General features: G+C 44.2%; 1 pseudogene; it reads left to right on the forward strand.

Annotated features, from left to right (window-relative positions):
• The first annotated feature begins 1,521 nt into the window (after window positions 1-1,521).
• The window catches only part of LOC123491452, a 41,386-nt pseudogene continuing 27,979 nt past the window's right edge, over window positions 1,522-14,928 (forward strand).

The following is a 14,928-nucleotide window of genomic DNA, read 5'->3' on the forward strand; positions in this document are numbered from 1 at the left end:
TCTGTAGTCGGGATACCGTGGAGGGTCTGTGATGTGGAGAATAGGGTGTTATTGAGAGGTTGGTTTAATGGTCGGGAATTAGACCTTACATTTGAAGGATGAGATTTGATCATTACTATACCCATCCGCCTCAGGGGGTGTGTCCAAAAAGTAGGTGCAACATTAGATTTCAGACACAGACAGACACTTCCAATAGCCAGTCTTTCAAGAATTCAAATAGAGAAATTGTGTGGCTCATCCACATAATACAACACTGGTGTTTTATGGAAATTTACAGAATATATGGCCACACTGATGTTGAGCAGCCAAAAGACCGACTTAACTTCAAATTCTATTAGTCTCCACTTAACATATTTACATCCATCTCTACTAAAAACAAAGCTAAATCTACCACCACACCTTCCACTCTCAGAACAAGCAACAACACTTTTTTTTTGTTTTCTTTTTTTCAAGAACAACCACCGGTTAAATGCAAGCCAACATCTGATTGTTTATGGAGGCCGATGGGTTGCCGTGGCGAGCCGGGACTCTGAGATCTCACTCGGGACCGGGCCAGTCAGATCTCGTCAGGCCCTGGATGACTAGATGAAACAGGCGTTGTTGGCCCATCCGCTCAGGTTTGCTTTAAAAAAGACGGCACCGCATGGGGCCTCGGAGACAAGGCCGCCCATGGGTCCATTTTTTTTTTTAAAGGGAAAATAGGAGGGGATAGTTTTTTTTACATTTTATTTAGCTTGTTTACTGTTTCTACCATATCTTGGAGAGCAGGATTATTTTCACACACAATAAAGCCCCTGGAGTATTAGTATTAGAACTCTGGGATGACGGGGTATTTGGCTTCCAAAACGATCGACTGTAGGTGGGGCTTTGATTTGCTTCATCTTAGGCAGTGATTCCCAACTCGGGTCCTCAAATACCCCCAGCAGTACACATTTTTGTTGAAGCCCCAGTCAGACACATCTCATTCAACTTGTCAAGGGGTTGATGATTAGTTGCCAAGTACAATCAGGTGTGCTTGTCCGGGGCCACAACAGGAAATGTGTACTGTTGGGGGTAGTTGAGGACCGGAGTTGGGAACTACTGCCTTAGAGAATGATGAGTTTGATCAAAGATGGTCTATTATATTGACAAGATTTTTGAGTGACCTCTCTAAAAATGAAAATATATGTCCTCAAAGATGGAAAGCAGGCGGGAGGAGGCGAGATCAGGTGGGACAATTCTAGCCAATGAGAGGGCAGATACGAATGTGAACAACAGGTCATAGAGATAGATAGAGGACTCATCTTTGTATCTGTGCCATTATAGCGTTTGTGACAGCATGGGCAGTGCCATTGAGGCTATCGCCATTTTAAAGTACTAAATGTTCTTCTTCTTCATTGGATAATTGGTCCAAACTCAGGAGTCCCCACCCAGTTGACTACTTTAAAATGGTGGAAGCCGTCAACGGCTTAAGGGTAGACCTTGTCAAAGAGGTGGGGCTTTAGGAGGGACTGAAAGACAGTGATGGACTCGGAGTCACGGATGGCTGGAGGGAGGGAGTTCCAGAGCCTAGGAGAAACCGTGGAGAAGGCCCTGTCGCTGAAGCTCTGGAGCTTTGACCTGGGGATGGCAAGGTGGCCTGCTGTGGTGGAACGGAGTGTGGTTTGGTAGGGGAGAAGAAGGTCTGAGAGGTAAGGGGGGTAAGGGGGGTAAGGTGGTGAAGGGCTTTGTAGGTCAGAAGGAGGATCTTGTAATCAATGCGTTGGGAGACAAGGAGCCAGTGGAGTTCACAGAGAACAGTGGTGATGTGCTGCCAGGACTTAGTGTGGGTGAGGAGTTGGGCTGCAGTGTTTTGAACCATTTGGAGCTTATGGAGGGAGCTTGAATTGATGCCGCAGAGTAGTGAGTTGCAGTAGTCAAGACGGGAGGAGATGAATGCATGTATGTGGGTTTCAGCGGCAGGACAGGAGAGGGAGGACCTGACTTTGGCAATGTTGCAGAGGGGGAAGAATGAGGATTTGACAGTCTGTGTTATGTGTTGGTCAAAGGAGAGGGTGGAGTCCAGCAACAAACATTTGGTTGACCAAATTCGACACTCATTGACCTTCACACAAAATTCCTCACTTCATGGGATTCTTTTTGTGGACAGATATTGGGCAGAGTAAAACCTCTCGCTTCGCCTCTTCCTCTCTGGTTTGATTTTCTTACCATCTTCCGATGGCTTGTGAATATTCAATCAATAAAGGCTCTCTTTCGTACTTGGGAAGGAATTTCTTCTTTGGGTTGCACTATATCACTATTGTCGGTTATAATGTTAAAATGGAGCCTTGTGTCAGAGCAAACACTGAAGGCACCGAAGAGCAATGAAATAAGCCAAAAAAACAGTCAAGAAGTAGCATAGTTGCTTTAACCTTTGATTTTACAAAATGGACACCTTTCATGAAATGGAAGAAATCATTTGGCTAACTCACTTGAAATGTGAGGGAAAATACATTTATTAGGTAGTGCAGGTGGTGCTTAAAGGCCCAGTGCAGTCAAAAACGTGGTTTTCCTGTTTTAAATATATTTCCACACTATGAGTTTGGAATAATACTGTAAAAATGATTACAATGCCCTTTTAGTGTAAAAGCTGTTTGAAAAGACTGCCTGAAATTTCTGCCTGTTTTCATGGGATGGAGTTTTGGCCATCCATGCAGTAAATTAGTTTATAGTCCAATAAGAAAGAGCGGTCCAAACCTAATTTTCCCTTCCCCACTCAGACCACTCTTGCTTAAGAAATTGCCCTTTGCTAATACGTTTTTGTTGTTGTTTTTTTGACAATTTAATTGGAAACAGTCAAAGTGAGTTACTTCATTTTTACCCAGAAATTATTTGCATTGGGCCTTTAACAACCATCTCAAACAATGAATACATTAAAATGGAGGTTCCCTTTAACAAGGTATTGTAGCAGTTGAGATGTTTGGGCAAAGTTGGAAATACGTTGCTCAATCATTCATTTCCCAGGATGCATCATTATTGAGCAGATTTCCCAAGAAACCTTACCAACAGCATACTCCACACACTCAGCATGGTAGGCTACAATTTGTTCTTGCTGTTCTTGTTGTTACCATATCATAATTAAGGCAATAAAATGTTACCATAGCGCAATGCACTTGGTAGCACCAATATTAAGTACAAAGGTGCTACATTATTTGAATAATTATTTGAAGAGTGAGGGAAATAGTGTGTGTGTTGGTCACTAACTATTATAAAGTGAACTTCCCACATGCGTTTAGATCACACATTTTGTTGTAGCCAATTAACAGCCATTCTGAAAACAACAGTTTATTTTGCTCTTCCACTTTCCTTGTTTCAAGCGGGTCCTATTCCTATCTGCCAGTCCCTTTCACAACACATTGAAGCTGACTTTTTTCATTGACGTTATGTTTACTTGAAACTTTAGGCTATTCTTCATCGTATGAGAGCCCTTTGGGTGAAGTTACGTTGGCATTTAGGACTGCAGTGCTTTAAATCTTAACTGCAGGCCTTTTATTGAAAAAGCCAATCCCAGGAGCTATGGAGCTCTGATTTCTTTGATTTCAGAGGAAGTTTTGCTAAGCGGGCTAATAGCACCACACTGTTGAATGATTTAGTAGGAAGAGGGAGCCCATACAGTGAGAGAATGTCAAAAGACAAATTCTTGTCTCATCCCTTAATTGGTGAAGGAGAAAAAAAGTCAGACTCCGAACGATTTATATCACAATAAATAAATATTTGTTGCTAATGAGACTTTAGTCTCACCGTTTGTTGCGATTTGTGCCACGTACAGTATCACTCTCTTAATCGCAAATTTACCAGTGCTTATTTTTTAGTACCCCGAAGATAAAAAGGATGGTCTTTTTTGAGATTTTTTTAACAAAGGATTGTCTTCGGGCATATTGGAATATTAAGTTCTATAGGAAATTTGAGATATGCCTCTTGACAGGCAAGCTCAAAGATAAAGATTAAAGTGGTTCCTTAAGGGCTTTGGAGGAACACTTGAAACAACAATAAAGTAGCCAATTACTCTTTGCAGATTATTGAAGTTTTGGTTTCCTACATCCTACAGAGGATGCACTGTGTCTTAATGTAACTGCACTCTTACAAAGTAAGGAAGTGTGGAGATCCATCCTCATTGACATGGTTCTTCCCTACCTGAATATTCCAAATACCACTTGTTTCGGTGTGATCCAATTGGGCCCATAATGCTTTAAAACATTGAACGTGTTAATCTATCAATCAAATGTATTTACTTAGTAGCCCTTTTTATAGAAACATTGATCAAATAGTGCTTTACTTCAAGCAGCAGCATAGTGGCATGCTGAATACTACTTGTTTTGGTGTGATCGAATTGGACCAACAGTGCTTTTTTAAAATGTAATGTGTCAATCACTCAATAAAAGGTATTTACTTAGTAGCCTTTTTTTACAGCAACATTTGACAAATATGTTGTGGCAAAGAAAATTAAGGGATGAGACAAGAATTTGTCTTTTGACATTCTCTCACTGTATGGGCTCCGTCTTCCTACTAAATCATTCAACAGTGTGGTGCTATTAGCCCGCTTAGCAAAACTTCCTCTGAAATCAAAGAAATCAGAGCTCCATAGCTCCTGGGATTGGCTTTTTCTATAAAAGGCCTGCAGTTAAGATTTAAAGCGCTGAAGTCCAAAATGCCAACTTAACTTCACCCAAAGGGCTCTCATACGTTGAAGAATAGCCTAAAGTTTCAAGTAAATGTAACGTCAATGAAAAAAGTCAGTTTCAACGTGTTGTGAAAGGGACTGGTCATTCGCTGGCAATGCGGCAATGCAGATGGTAATAGGACCCGCTTGAAACAAGGAAAGCCGAAGAGAAAAATAAACTGTTTTCAGATTGACTGTTAATTGGCAACATCAAAATGTATGATCTCAACGCATGTGGGATGTTCACTTTATAATAGTTAGTGTGTGTGTGTGTTGATCACTATCTCCCTCACTCTTCATTAAATAATTACTCAAATAATGTAGTAAAATCAGACAACACCTTTGTACTTAATATTGGTGCTACGAAGTGCATTGTGCTATGGTAACAAGTCGCTCTGGATAAGAGCGTCTGCTAAATGACTAAAATGTAAAATGTAAATGTAAATGTAACATTTTATTGCCTTAATTATGGTATGGCAACAAGAACAGCAAGAACAAATTGTAGCCTACCCTGCTGAGTGTGTGGAGTATGCTGTTGGTAAGGTTTCTTGGGAAATCTGCTCAATAATGATGTCCCCTGGGAAATGAATGATTGAGCAACGTATTTCCAACTTTGACCAAAATTCTTGACTGCTACAATACCTTGTTAAAGGGAACCTCAATTTTAATGTATTCATGGCTTGATATGGTTGTTAAAGGCCCAATGCAGACGTTTTTATCTCAATATCAAATAATTTCTGGGTAAAAATGAAGTACCTTACTGTGATTGTATTCAATTAAAATTGTCAAAAATAAACAAAAATAGCTTCTTAGCAAAGGGCAATTTCTTAAGCAAGAATTTTGCTAGGACTGTCTGGGAGGGGTCTTAGTGGGGAAGGGGAAATTCGGTTTGGAACTCTTTCTTGTTGGTCTGTTAACTAATTTATCACATGGATGGCCAAAACTCTGTCCCACCAAACAGGCAAAAAAAAATTCAAAACAGCTTTTACACTACAAGGGCATTGTCATCATTTTCACAGTATTATTACAAACTCATAGTGTGGAAATATATATAAAACACAGGAAAATGTTTGACCTGCACTACATGATAAATGTATTTTCCCTCACATTTCAAGTGAGTAAGCCAAATTAGTTATTTCATTTCATGAAAGGTGTCCATTTTGTAAAATCAAAGGTTAAATCAACTTTGCTACTTTTTGACTCTGTGTTTTTGGCTTATTTCATTGCTCTTCGGTGCCTTCAGTGTTTGCTCTGACACAAGGCCTCCATTTTAACATTATTACCGACAATATTGATATAGTGCAACCCAAATAAGAACTTCCTTCTCAAGTACGAAAGAGAGCCTTTTTTTGGTTGAATATTCACAAGCCATCGGAAGATGGTAAAAAAATCAAACCAGAGGAGGCGAAGCGAGAGATTTTACTCCCAAATAATCCCATGAAGTGAGGAATTTTTGTGTGAAGGTCAATGAGAGTGTCGAATTTGGTCAGCAAAAATTGGGCCAACAGTGCTTTTGAAAAATAGTGTCAATCACTCAGTCAATCAAATGTATTTACCTTTTATCACTTGTTACAACAACATTTGTCAGATAGTGCTTTACTTCAAGCACCAGGATAGTGGCAAGGAAAAACTATTTGGAAGCACATTCTAATTTTGTTTTTGACTGTGTAAGTGTGAACTCTGACCCTAACAAGCTTCCTTCAGTTCATCAGCTGTGATGAGGAGGTGTGGCTCAAACAGTCAGCATAGTGTTTTTTCAGCATGCATAATAGCCCCGGGGACGAATCACAGTCAAGAACCGCTGTCGCCCCTGGAGACCGATGGCTCCACCTCAGGATGTGCAGCTAAATATGGAAATCTTAAAACACTCTAATGGATACACACACACACACAAATAATGACAAGACAGTAGGCCTCAAGCAAAAATCATCTGCAATTACTACTGTTTACAGTAGGAATAAAATCAAATAAACTTTTATTTTATGATTTGTTCAACTTCCTATTTTACCTGGCTAGTGTATATACTGTATGCAGCAGTACTGTGTGTAGAGATGTTTTTACTGACTGCCTACTTGAGTGTTCTGTTTGTTCAGGTCTGCTAAGCTGCGGCTGAAGTTGTCACTGTTAATACAAGTTTGTATTCAATCATCCTGTCAGCTTCTGAAAGGAGCCTGACTGACAGATTTAAGAGGCTGCTGAACTAGGGGGTAAACTGCGGGAAAGCGATTTCTCTACTCCCTCCCCATGTTAGATCTGAGACAGACGGGTGCTGCTGAAAGTTAGACGCGCCGTCTGGTCCGGTATCAGCGTTGACAGTGATCAACAAAGAAGTGTTGTCTTACCTTTTTTTATTGTCTTCCCACGGTCTCAGAGATCAACTGCCTAGGATTTCTTAGTGCTCTTATCAAATATTGAACCTGTCTGGTTTTCGTTGGAAAAACTGTTGGAGTAAGTGATATTTCCTGACGAGCTTGGCGCAGAAGTGCTCAAAGTTATATTGACATGTTGTCAAGTCAGCGCTTCTCCCAAAAGGCTTCTTGGGTTTTTGAAGGGCTTGAAGAGCAATCACGATTTTTCCTCCGGCGGGTAATTCCAGCTTGTCTCCCGACATGATGGGTTGCCCTTATTTTTTGTCCACACTTAAATCTTCCTATGTCAAATCCAAAGTTGTCTAGAAACACCTGCTCTAACGTCTGCTGAGATCCCCGACCGCAAGTATGGACAACTCAGGATTGCTTGATTAGGCCCTGAGCGATATCACATAATCATAGTGGCATCATAGGGACATCACAGCAGGATATCACACTTTGGTTGAGTCAACCTTAACTCAGTTTAAGATCTGATTATTGAGGGCAGAGATGGACATATGTTTCTCTCTTCTTAACTGTGTCCAAACAGTCATTTGGGGACGGTTACCACAAAATACAAAATAACTCAGTGGCAATTATTTACCAAGACAAACACTTTTGACTAGAAATGACAGTTACAGATTGTGGAAAGGAAAAGGCGGACACGGAAAGTAGTGGGATGTACACTACAACTACACTGAGCATGCAGGAGTATTGGAACCCCAACACTGATCGACCTCTCCTGCACCCTGCCAGCAAGACATGCTGTGAGGTGAAAGGGCTGAGGTTGTTGGCCAACTGTGTGACATATTGCTCCGCAGAGAAGCTGACGTTTCCCTCTTTCGACCCTTTCACCCACTCCTAAACCCTCACGGCTACCCCCACTCTCCTCACCCCATTTAACCCACCCCCCTCCTCAAAGACACATGAGGCCACAATGTTTTAGATGAGGTGCTCATGGGTGCTGACCATAAAAATAGCATCAAGGCAATGAGCCTTGGAGAGAGATGGGGGAAGGTGGAAGAGACGGATGTTGAGGAAGAGGAGGAGGAGAGATGGAGGAGGTGTAGAGAGTAGGGTGGTGGATGGGAGAGGGGATATGGGGTGAGAGGAATTGGGAGAGATGGAATGTTAGAGGACAGGGGTTAGATAAAGAAAGAGAGGTTTTGGGAGAGATAGAAAGCGGGAGAGGTGGAGAGAGTGTGGGAGCTCTGGGGGAGAGTGGGGCGAGAGTGATTGGGAGAGAGAGAAAGTCAGAGGACAGGGAGAGCGAGAGAGAGAGAGAGCGATGTAGAGATGAAGAGAAAGAGAGTGAACGCTCTGGGCTGCTGGGACAAATGGGAGTAGACCACTCCAGCTGTGGCCATAAAACAGCAGGTGGACACCATCATTAGACCTGGCAGATGAGGCAGGAGACCCTGAGATCTAGTCCTCCAAACACCCCTCTCTCAGCAGCACCTTGCTCGGCCTCTCTAGCGTGCTAAATGTCCGCTCTCTCAGTCATGCTTCAGCATGGCTGCAGTGCTGATACCAGGAGAGAGGTGAAACGCTAAACCCTAAACCCCACCCTGAACTAATTTTTTAGGAGAGTTGGTTCTGCATATCACACCTTTACAGTGCATTCGGAAAGTATTCAGGCCCCTTGACTTTTTCCACATTTTATGTTACAGCCTTATTCTAAAATGGATTAAATTGTCCCCCCCCCCCTCATCAATCTACAGTCGTGGTCCAAAGTTTTGAGAATGACACAAGTATTGGTCTTCACAAAGTTCGCTGCTTCAGTGTTATGAGATATTTTTGTCAGATGTTACTATTCGTGGATGGTTGGGAGAAGTTGCTCTCGGAGGATGTGTTGGTACCATTCTTTATTCATGGCTGTGTTCTTAGGCAAAATTGTGAGTGAGCCCACTCCCTTGGCTGAGAAGCAACCCCACACATGAATGGTCTCAGGATGCTTTACTGTTGGCATGACACAGGACTGATGTAGCGCTCACCTTGTCTTCTCCGGACAAGGTGTTTTACGGATGACCCAAACAATCGGAAAGGGGATTCATCAGAGAAAATGACTTTACCCCAGTCCTCAGCAGTGCAATCCCTGTACCTTTTGCAGAATATCAGTCTGTGCCTGATGTTTTTCCTGGAGAGAAGTGGCTTCTTTGCTGCCCTTCTTGACCCCAGGCCATCCTCCAAAAGTCTTCGCCTCACTGTGCGTGCAGATGCACTCACACCTGCCTGCTGCCATTCCTGAGCAAGCTCTGCACTGGTGGTGCCCCGATCCCGCACCTGAATCAACTTTAGGAGACGGTCCTGACACTTGCTGGACTTTCTTGGGCTTGCTGGATGGTTGTCCTTCTTTACAACAATTTAACCTCTCTCCTTGAAGTTCTTGATGATCCGATAAATGGTTGATTTAGGTGCAATCTTACTAGCAGCAATATCCTTCCTGTGAAGCCCTTTTTGTGCAAAGCAATGATGAAGGCACGTGCTTCCTTGCAGGTAACCATGGTTAACAGAGGAAGAACAATGATTTCAAGCACCACCCTCCTTTTAAAGCTTCCAGTCTGTTATTCTAACTCAATCAGCATGACAGAGTGATCTCCAGTCTTGTCCTCGTCAACACTCTCACCTGTGTTAACGAGAGAATCACTGACATGATGGCAGCTGGTCCTTTTGTGGCAGGGCTGAAATGCAGTGGAAACGTTTTTTGGGATTAAGTTAATTTTCATGGCAAAGAGGGACTCTGCAATTAATTGCAATTCATCTGATCACTCTTCATGACATTCTGGAGTATATGCAAATTGCTATCATCAAAATTGAGGCAGCAGACTTTGTGAAAATTAGTATTTGTGTAATTCTCAATACTTTTGACCACGACTGTACACACAATACCCCATAATGACTAAGCAAAAACAGGTTTTTGCAAATGTATTACAAAAAAGAAACTGAATATCACATTTACATAAGTATTCAGACCCTTTTTCTCAGTACTTTGTTGAAGCACCTTTGGCAGCGATTACAGCCTCAAGTCTTCTTGGGTATGACGCTACAAGCTTGGCACACCTGTATTTGAGGAGTTTCTCCCATTCTTCTCTGCAGATCCTCTCAAGCTCCGTGAGGTTGGATGGGTTGCCCTTATTTTTTGTCCACACTTAAATATTCCTCCGTCAAATCCGAAGTTGTCTAGAAACACCTGCTCTGAAGGTCCGCTGAGATCCCCGACCACAAGTATGGACAACTCGGGATTGCTTGATTAGGCCCTGAGCGATATCACATAATCATAGTGGCATCATAGGGACATCACAGCAGGATATCACGCTTTGGTTGAGTCAACGTTAACTCAGTTTAAGATCTGATTATTGAGGGCAGAGATGGACATATGTTTCTCTTTTCTTAACTGTGTCCAAACTAATTTCAGGTCTCTCCAGAGATGTTCGATCAGGTTCAAGTCCAGGCTCTGGCTAGGCCACTCAAGGACATTCAGAGACTTGTCCCGAAGCCACTCCTGCGTTGTCTTGGCTGTGTGCTTAGTGTCTTTGTCCTGTTGGATGGTGAACCTTCACCCCCGTCTGTGGTCCGGAGCAGGTTCATCAAGGATCTCTCTGTACTTTGCTTCATTAATATTTCCCTCGATCCTGACTTGTCTCCCAGTCCCTGCCACTGAAAAACATCCCCACAGCATGATGCTGCCACCACCATGCTTCACCGTAGGGATGGTGCCAGGTTTCCTCCAGACGTGACGCTTGGCATTCAGGCCAAAGAGTTCAATCTTGGTTTCATCAGACCAGAGAATCTTGTTTCTCATGGTCTGAGAGTCTTTAGGTGCCTTTTGACAAACTCCAAGAGGGCTTTCATGTGCTTTTTAACTTTTTACTGTGGAGTGTCTTCCGTCTGGCCACTCTACCACTCTACCATAAAGGCCTGATTGGTGGAGTGCTGCAGAGATGGTTGTCCTTCTGGAAGGTTCTCCCATCCCGACAGAGGAACTCTGGAGCTCTGTCAGAGTTACCATCAGGTTCTTGGTCACCTCCCTGACCAAGGCCCTTCTACCCCTGATTGCTCAGTTTGGCCGGGCGGCCAGCTCTAGGAAGAGTCTTGGAGGTTCCAAACTTCTTCCATTTAAGAATGATGGAGGCCACTGTGTTCTTGGGGACCTTCAATGCTGCAGAAATGTTTTGGTAACCTTCCCCAGATCTGTGCCTTGACACAATCCTGTCTCTGAGCTCTATGGACAATTCCTTCGACCTCATGGCTTGGTTTTTGCTCTGACATGCACTGTCAACTGTGGGACCTTATACAGACAGGTGCGTGCCTTTCCAAATCATGTCCAATCAATAGAATTTACCTCAGGTGGACTCCAATCAAGTTGTAGAAACATCTCAAGGATGATCAATGGAAACAGGATGCACCTGAGCTCAATTTTGAGTCTCATAGCAAAGGGTCTGAATACTTATGTAAATAAGGTATTTCTGTTTTTCTAAAAACCTGTTTTCGCTTTGTCATTATGGGGTATTGTGTGTAGATTGATGAGTGAAAAAAATATTTTAATCCATTTTAGAATGAGGCTGTAACATAACAAATTGTGGAAAAGGGGAAGGTGTCTGAATACTTTCCAAATGCACTGTACTTATACGAATGAGATCAAATCTCCTTTGCAAGAGAGAGACCTGTATTATATCAAATACTTTCAGTCCCATGGTGGCCATTTGCCAAGACCTAACCCCTTACACAGGGCAGCATGTCATGTAAGTCATTGTTCAGATATTAAGTAATGTAATAATACAGGGCATTCAGAAAGTATTCAGACCCCTTTAATTTTTCCACATTTTGTGACATTACAGCCTTATTCTAAAATGGATTAAATAGTTTTGTGTCCTCTTCAATCTACACACAATACAATAATGACAAAGCAAAAACAGGTTATTTGAAATTTGGGAGAATTATATTTGGGTGTTTCAGTGAAACGTAAGTGAGGGAGGCCCCGCTCTCTCGCTTTCCCAGATGTTTAGTTCATTTCATTCCGATCTCCTTTGCATTATTGTAGCCATTTTCTGTAGCCTGTCAACTATGCCTCTGTCTATCCCTGATCTCTCCTCTCCGCACAGGCTATACAAACGCCTCACACCACGTGGCTGCTGCCTCTCTAACCTGGTGGTCCCTGCACGCACGACCCACGTGGAGTTCCAGGTCTCCGGCAGCCTCTGGAACTGCCGTTCTGCGGCCAACAAGGCAGAGTTCATCTCAGCCTATGCTACCCTCCAGTCCCTCGACTTCTTGGCGCTGACGGAAACATGGATTACCACTGAAAACACTGCTACTCCTACTGCTCTCTTCTCGTCTGACCATGTGTTCTCGCATACCCCGAGAGCATCTGGTCAGCGGGGTGGTGGCACAGGAATCCTCATCTCTCCCAAGTGGACATTCTCTCTTTTTCCCCTGACCCATCTGTCTATCTCCTCATTTGAATTCCATGCTGTCACAGTCACTAGCCCATTCAAGCTTAACATCCTTGTCATTTATCGCCCTCCAGGTTCCCTTGGAGAGTTCATCAATGAGCTTGACGCCTTGATAAGTTCCTTTCCTGAGGATGGCTCACCCCTCACAGTTCTGGGTGACTTCAACCTCCCTACGTCTACCTTTGACTAATTTCTCTCTGCCTCCTTCTTTCCACTCCTCTCCTCTATTGACCTCACCCTCTCACCTTCCCCCCCTACTCACAAGGCAGGCAATATGCTTGACCTCATCTTTACTAGATGCTGTTCTTCTACTAATCTCACTGCAACTCCCTTCCATGTCTCCGACCACTACTTTGTATCCTTTTCTCTCTCGCTCTCCTCCAACACTACTCACCCCTACTCAGATGGTAGTGCGCCGTCGCAACCTTCGCTCTCTCTTTCCCGCTACTCTCTCCTCTTCCATCCTATCATCTCTTCCCTCTGCTCAATCCTTCTCCCTCCAATCTCCTGATTCTGCCTCCTCAACCCTCCTCTCCGCCCTTTCTGCATCATTTGACTCTCTATGTCCCCTATCCTCCCGGCCGGCTCAGTCCTCCCCTCCTGCTCCGTGGCTTGACGACTCATTGCAAGCTCACAGAACAGGGCTCCGGGCAGCTGAGCGGAAATGGAGGAAAACTAGACTCCCTGCGGACCTGGCATCTTTTCACTCCCTCCTCTCTACATTTTCTTCATCTGTTTCTGCTGCTAAAGCCACTTTCTACCACTCTAAATTCCAAGCATCTGCCTCTAACCCTAGGGAGCTCTTTGCCACCTTCTCCTCCCTGCTGAATCCTCCCCCCGCCCTCCCTCTCTGTGGATGACTTCGTCAACCATTTTGAAAAGAAGGTTGACAATATCCGATTCCCATTTGTTAAGTCAAATGACACTGCTGGTCCTGCTCACACTGCCCTACCCTATGCTTTGACTTCTTTCTCCCCTCTCTCTCCAGATGAAATCTTGCGACTTGTGATGGCCGGCAGCCCAACAACCTGCCCGCTTCACCCTATCCCCTCCTCTCTTCTCCAGACCATCTCCGGTGACCTTCTCCCTTACCTCACTTCGCTCATCAACTCATCCTTGACCGCTGGCTATGTCCCTTACGTCTTCAAGAGAGCGAGAGTTGCACCCCTTCTCAAAAAACCAACACTCGATCCCTCTGATGTCAACAACTACAGACCAGTATCCCTTTCTTTTCTCTCCAAAACTCTTGAGCGTGCCGTCTCTAGCCAACTCTCTTGCTATCTCTCTCAGAATGACCTTCTTGATCCAAACCAGTCAGGTTTCAAGACTGGTCATTCAACTGAGACTGCTCTTCTCTTCCTCCCGGGGAAGGACTGCCCGTTCCATGATCTCGCCATCACGGTTGACAACTCCGTTGTGTCCTCCTCCCAGAGTGCGAAGAGCCTTGGCGTGACCCTGGACAACACCCTGTCGTTCTCCGCTAACATCAAGGCGGTGACCCGATCCTGTAGGTTCATGCTCTACAACATTCGGAGAGTACGACCCTGCCTTACACAGGAAGCGGCAGAGGTCCTAATCCAGGCACTTGTCATCTCCCGTCTGGATTACTGCAACTCGCTGTTGGCTGGGCTCCCTGCCTGTGCCATTAAACCCCTACAACTCATCCAGAATGCCGCAGCCCGTCTGGTGTTCAACCTTCCCAAGTTCTCTCACGTCACCACGCTCCTCCGCACACTCCACTGGCTTCCAGTTGAAGCTCGCATCTGCTACAAGACCATGGTGCTTGCCTACGGAGCTGTGAGGGGAACGGCACCTCCGTACCGTCAGGCTCTGATCAGTCCCTACACCCAAACGAGGGCATTGTGTTCATCCACATCTGGCCTGCTGGCCCCCCTACCTCTGCGGAAGCACAGTTCCCGCTCAGCCCAGTCAAAACAGTTCGCTGCTCTGGCAACCCAATGGTGGAACAAGCTCCCTCACGACGCCAGGACAGCGGAGTCACTCACCACCTTCCGGAGACACTTGAAACCCCACCTCTTTAAGGAATACCTGGGATAGGATAAAGTAATCCTTCTATCCCCCCTTACCCCACCCCCCCCAAAAAAAAAAAAATCCCACTGGCTATAAGGTGAATGCATCTATTTGTAAGTCGCTCTGGATAAGAGCGTCTGCTAAATGACGTAAATGTAAATGTAAAAATGACGCTACAAGCTTGACACCCCTGTATTTGGGGAGTTTCTCCCATTTTTCTCTGCAGATCCTCTCAAGCTCTGTCAGCTTTGTCATTATTGGGTATTGTGTGGAGATTGATGAATATTTTTTATTTATTTAATCAATTTTAGAATAAGGCTGTAACGTAACAAAATGTGGAAAAAGGGAAGGGGTCTGAATACTTTCCGAATGCACTGTAAATGTACTGGCTGTAGGGGAGTTATGAATGACTCTGCTC

This window comes from Coregonus clupeaformis, chromosome 8 (genome assembly GCF_020615455.1).
Source record: "Coregonus clupeaformis isolate EN_2021a chromosome 8, ASM2061545v1, whole genome shotgun sequence".
Taxonomy (NCBI): domain Eukaryota; kingdom Metazoa; phylum Chordata; class Actinopteri; order Salmoniformes; family Salmonidae; genus Coregonus; species Coregonus clupeaformis.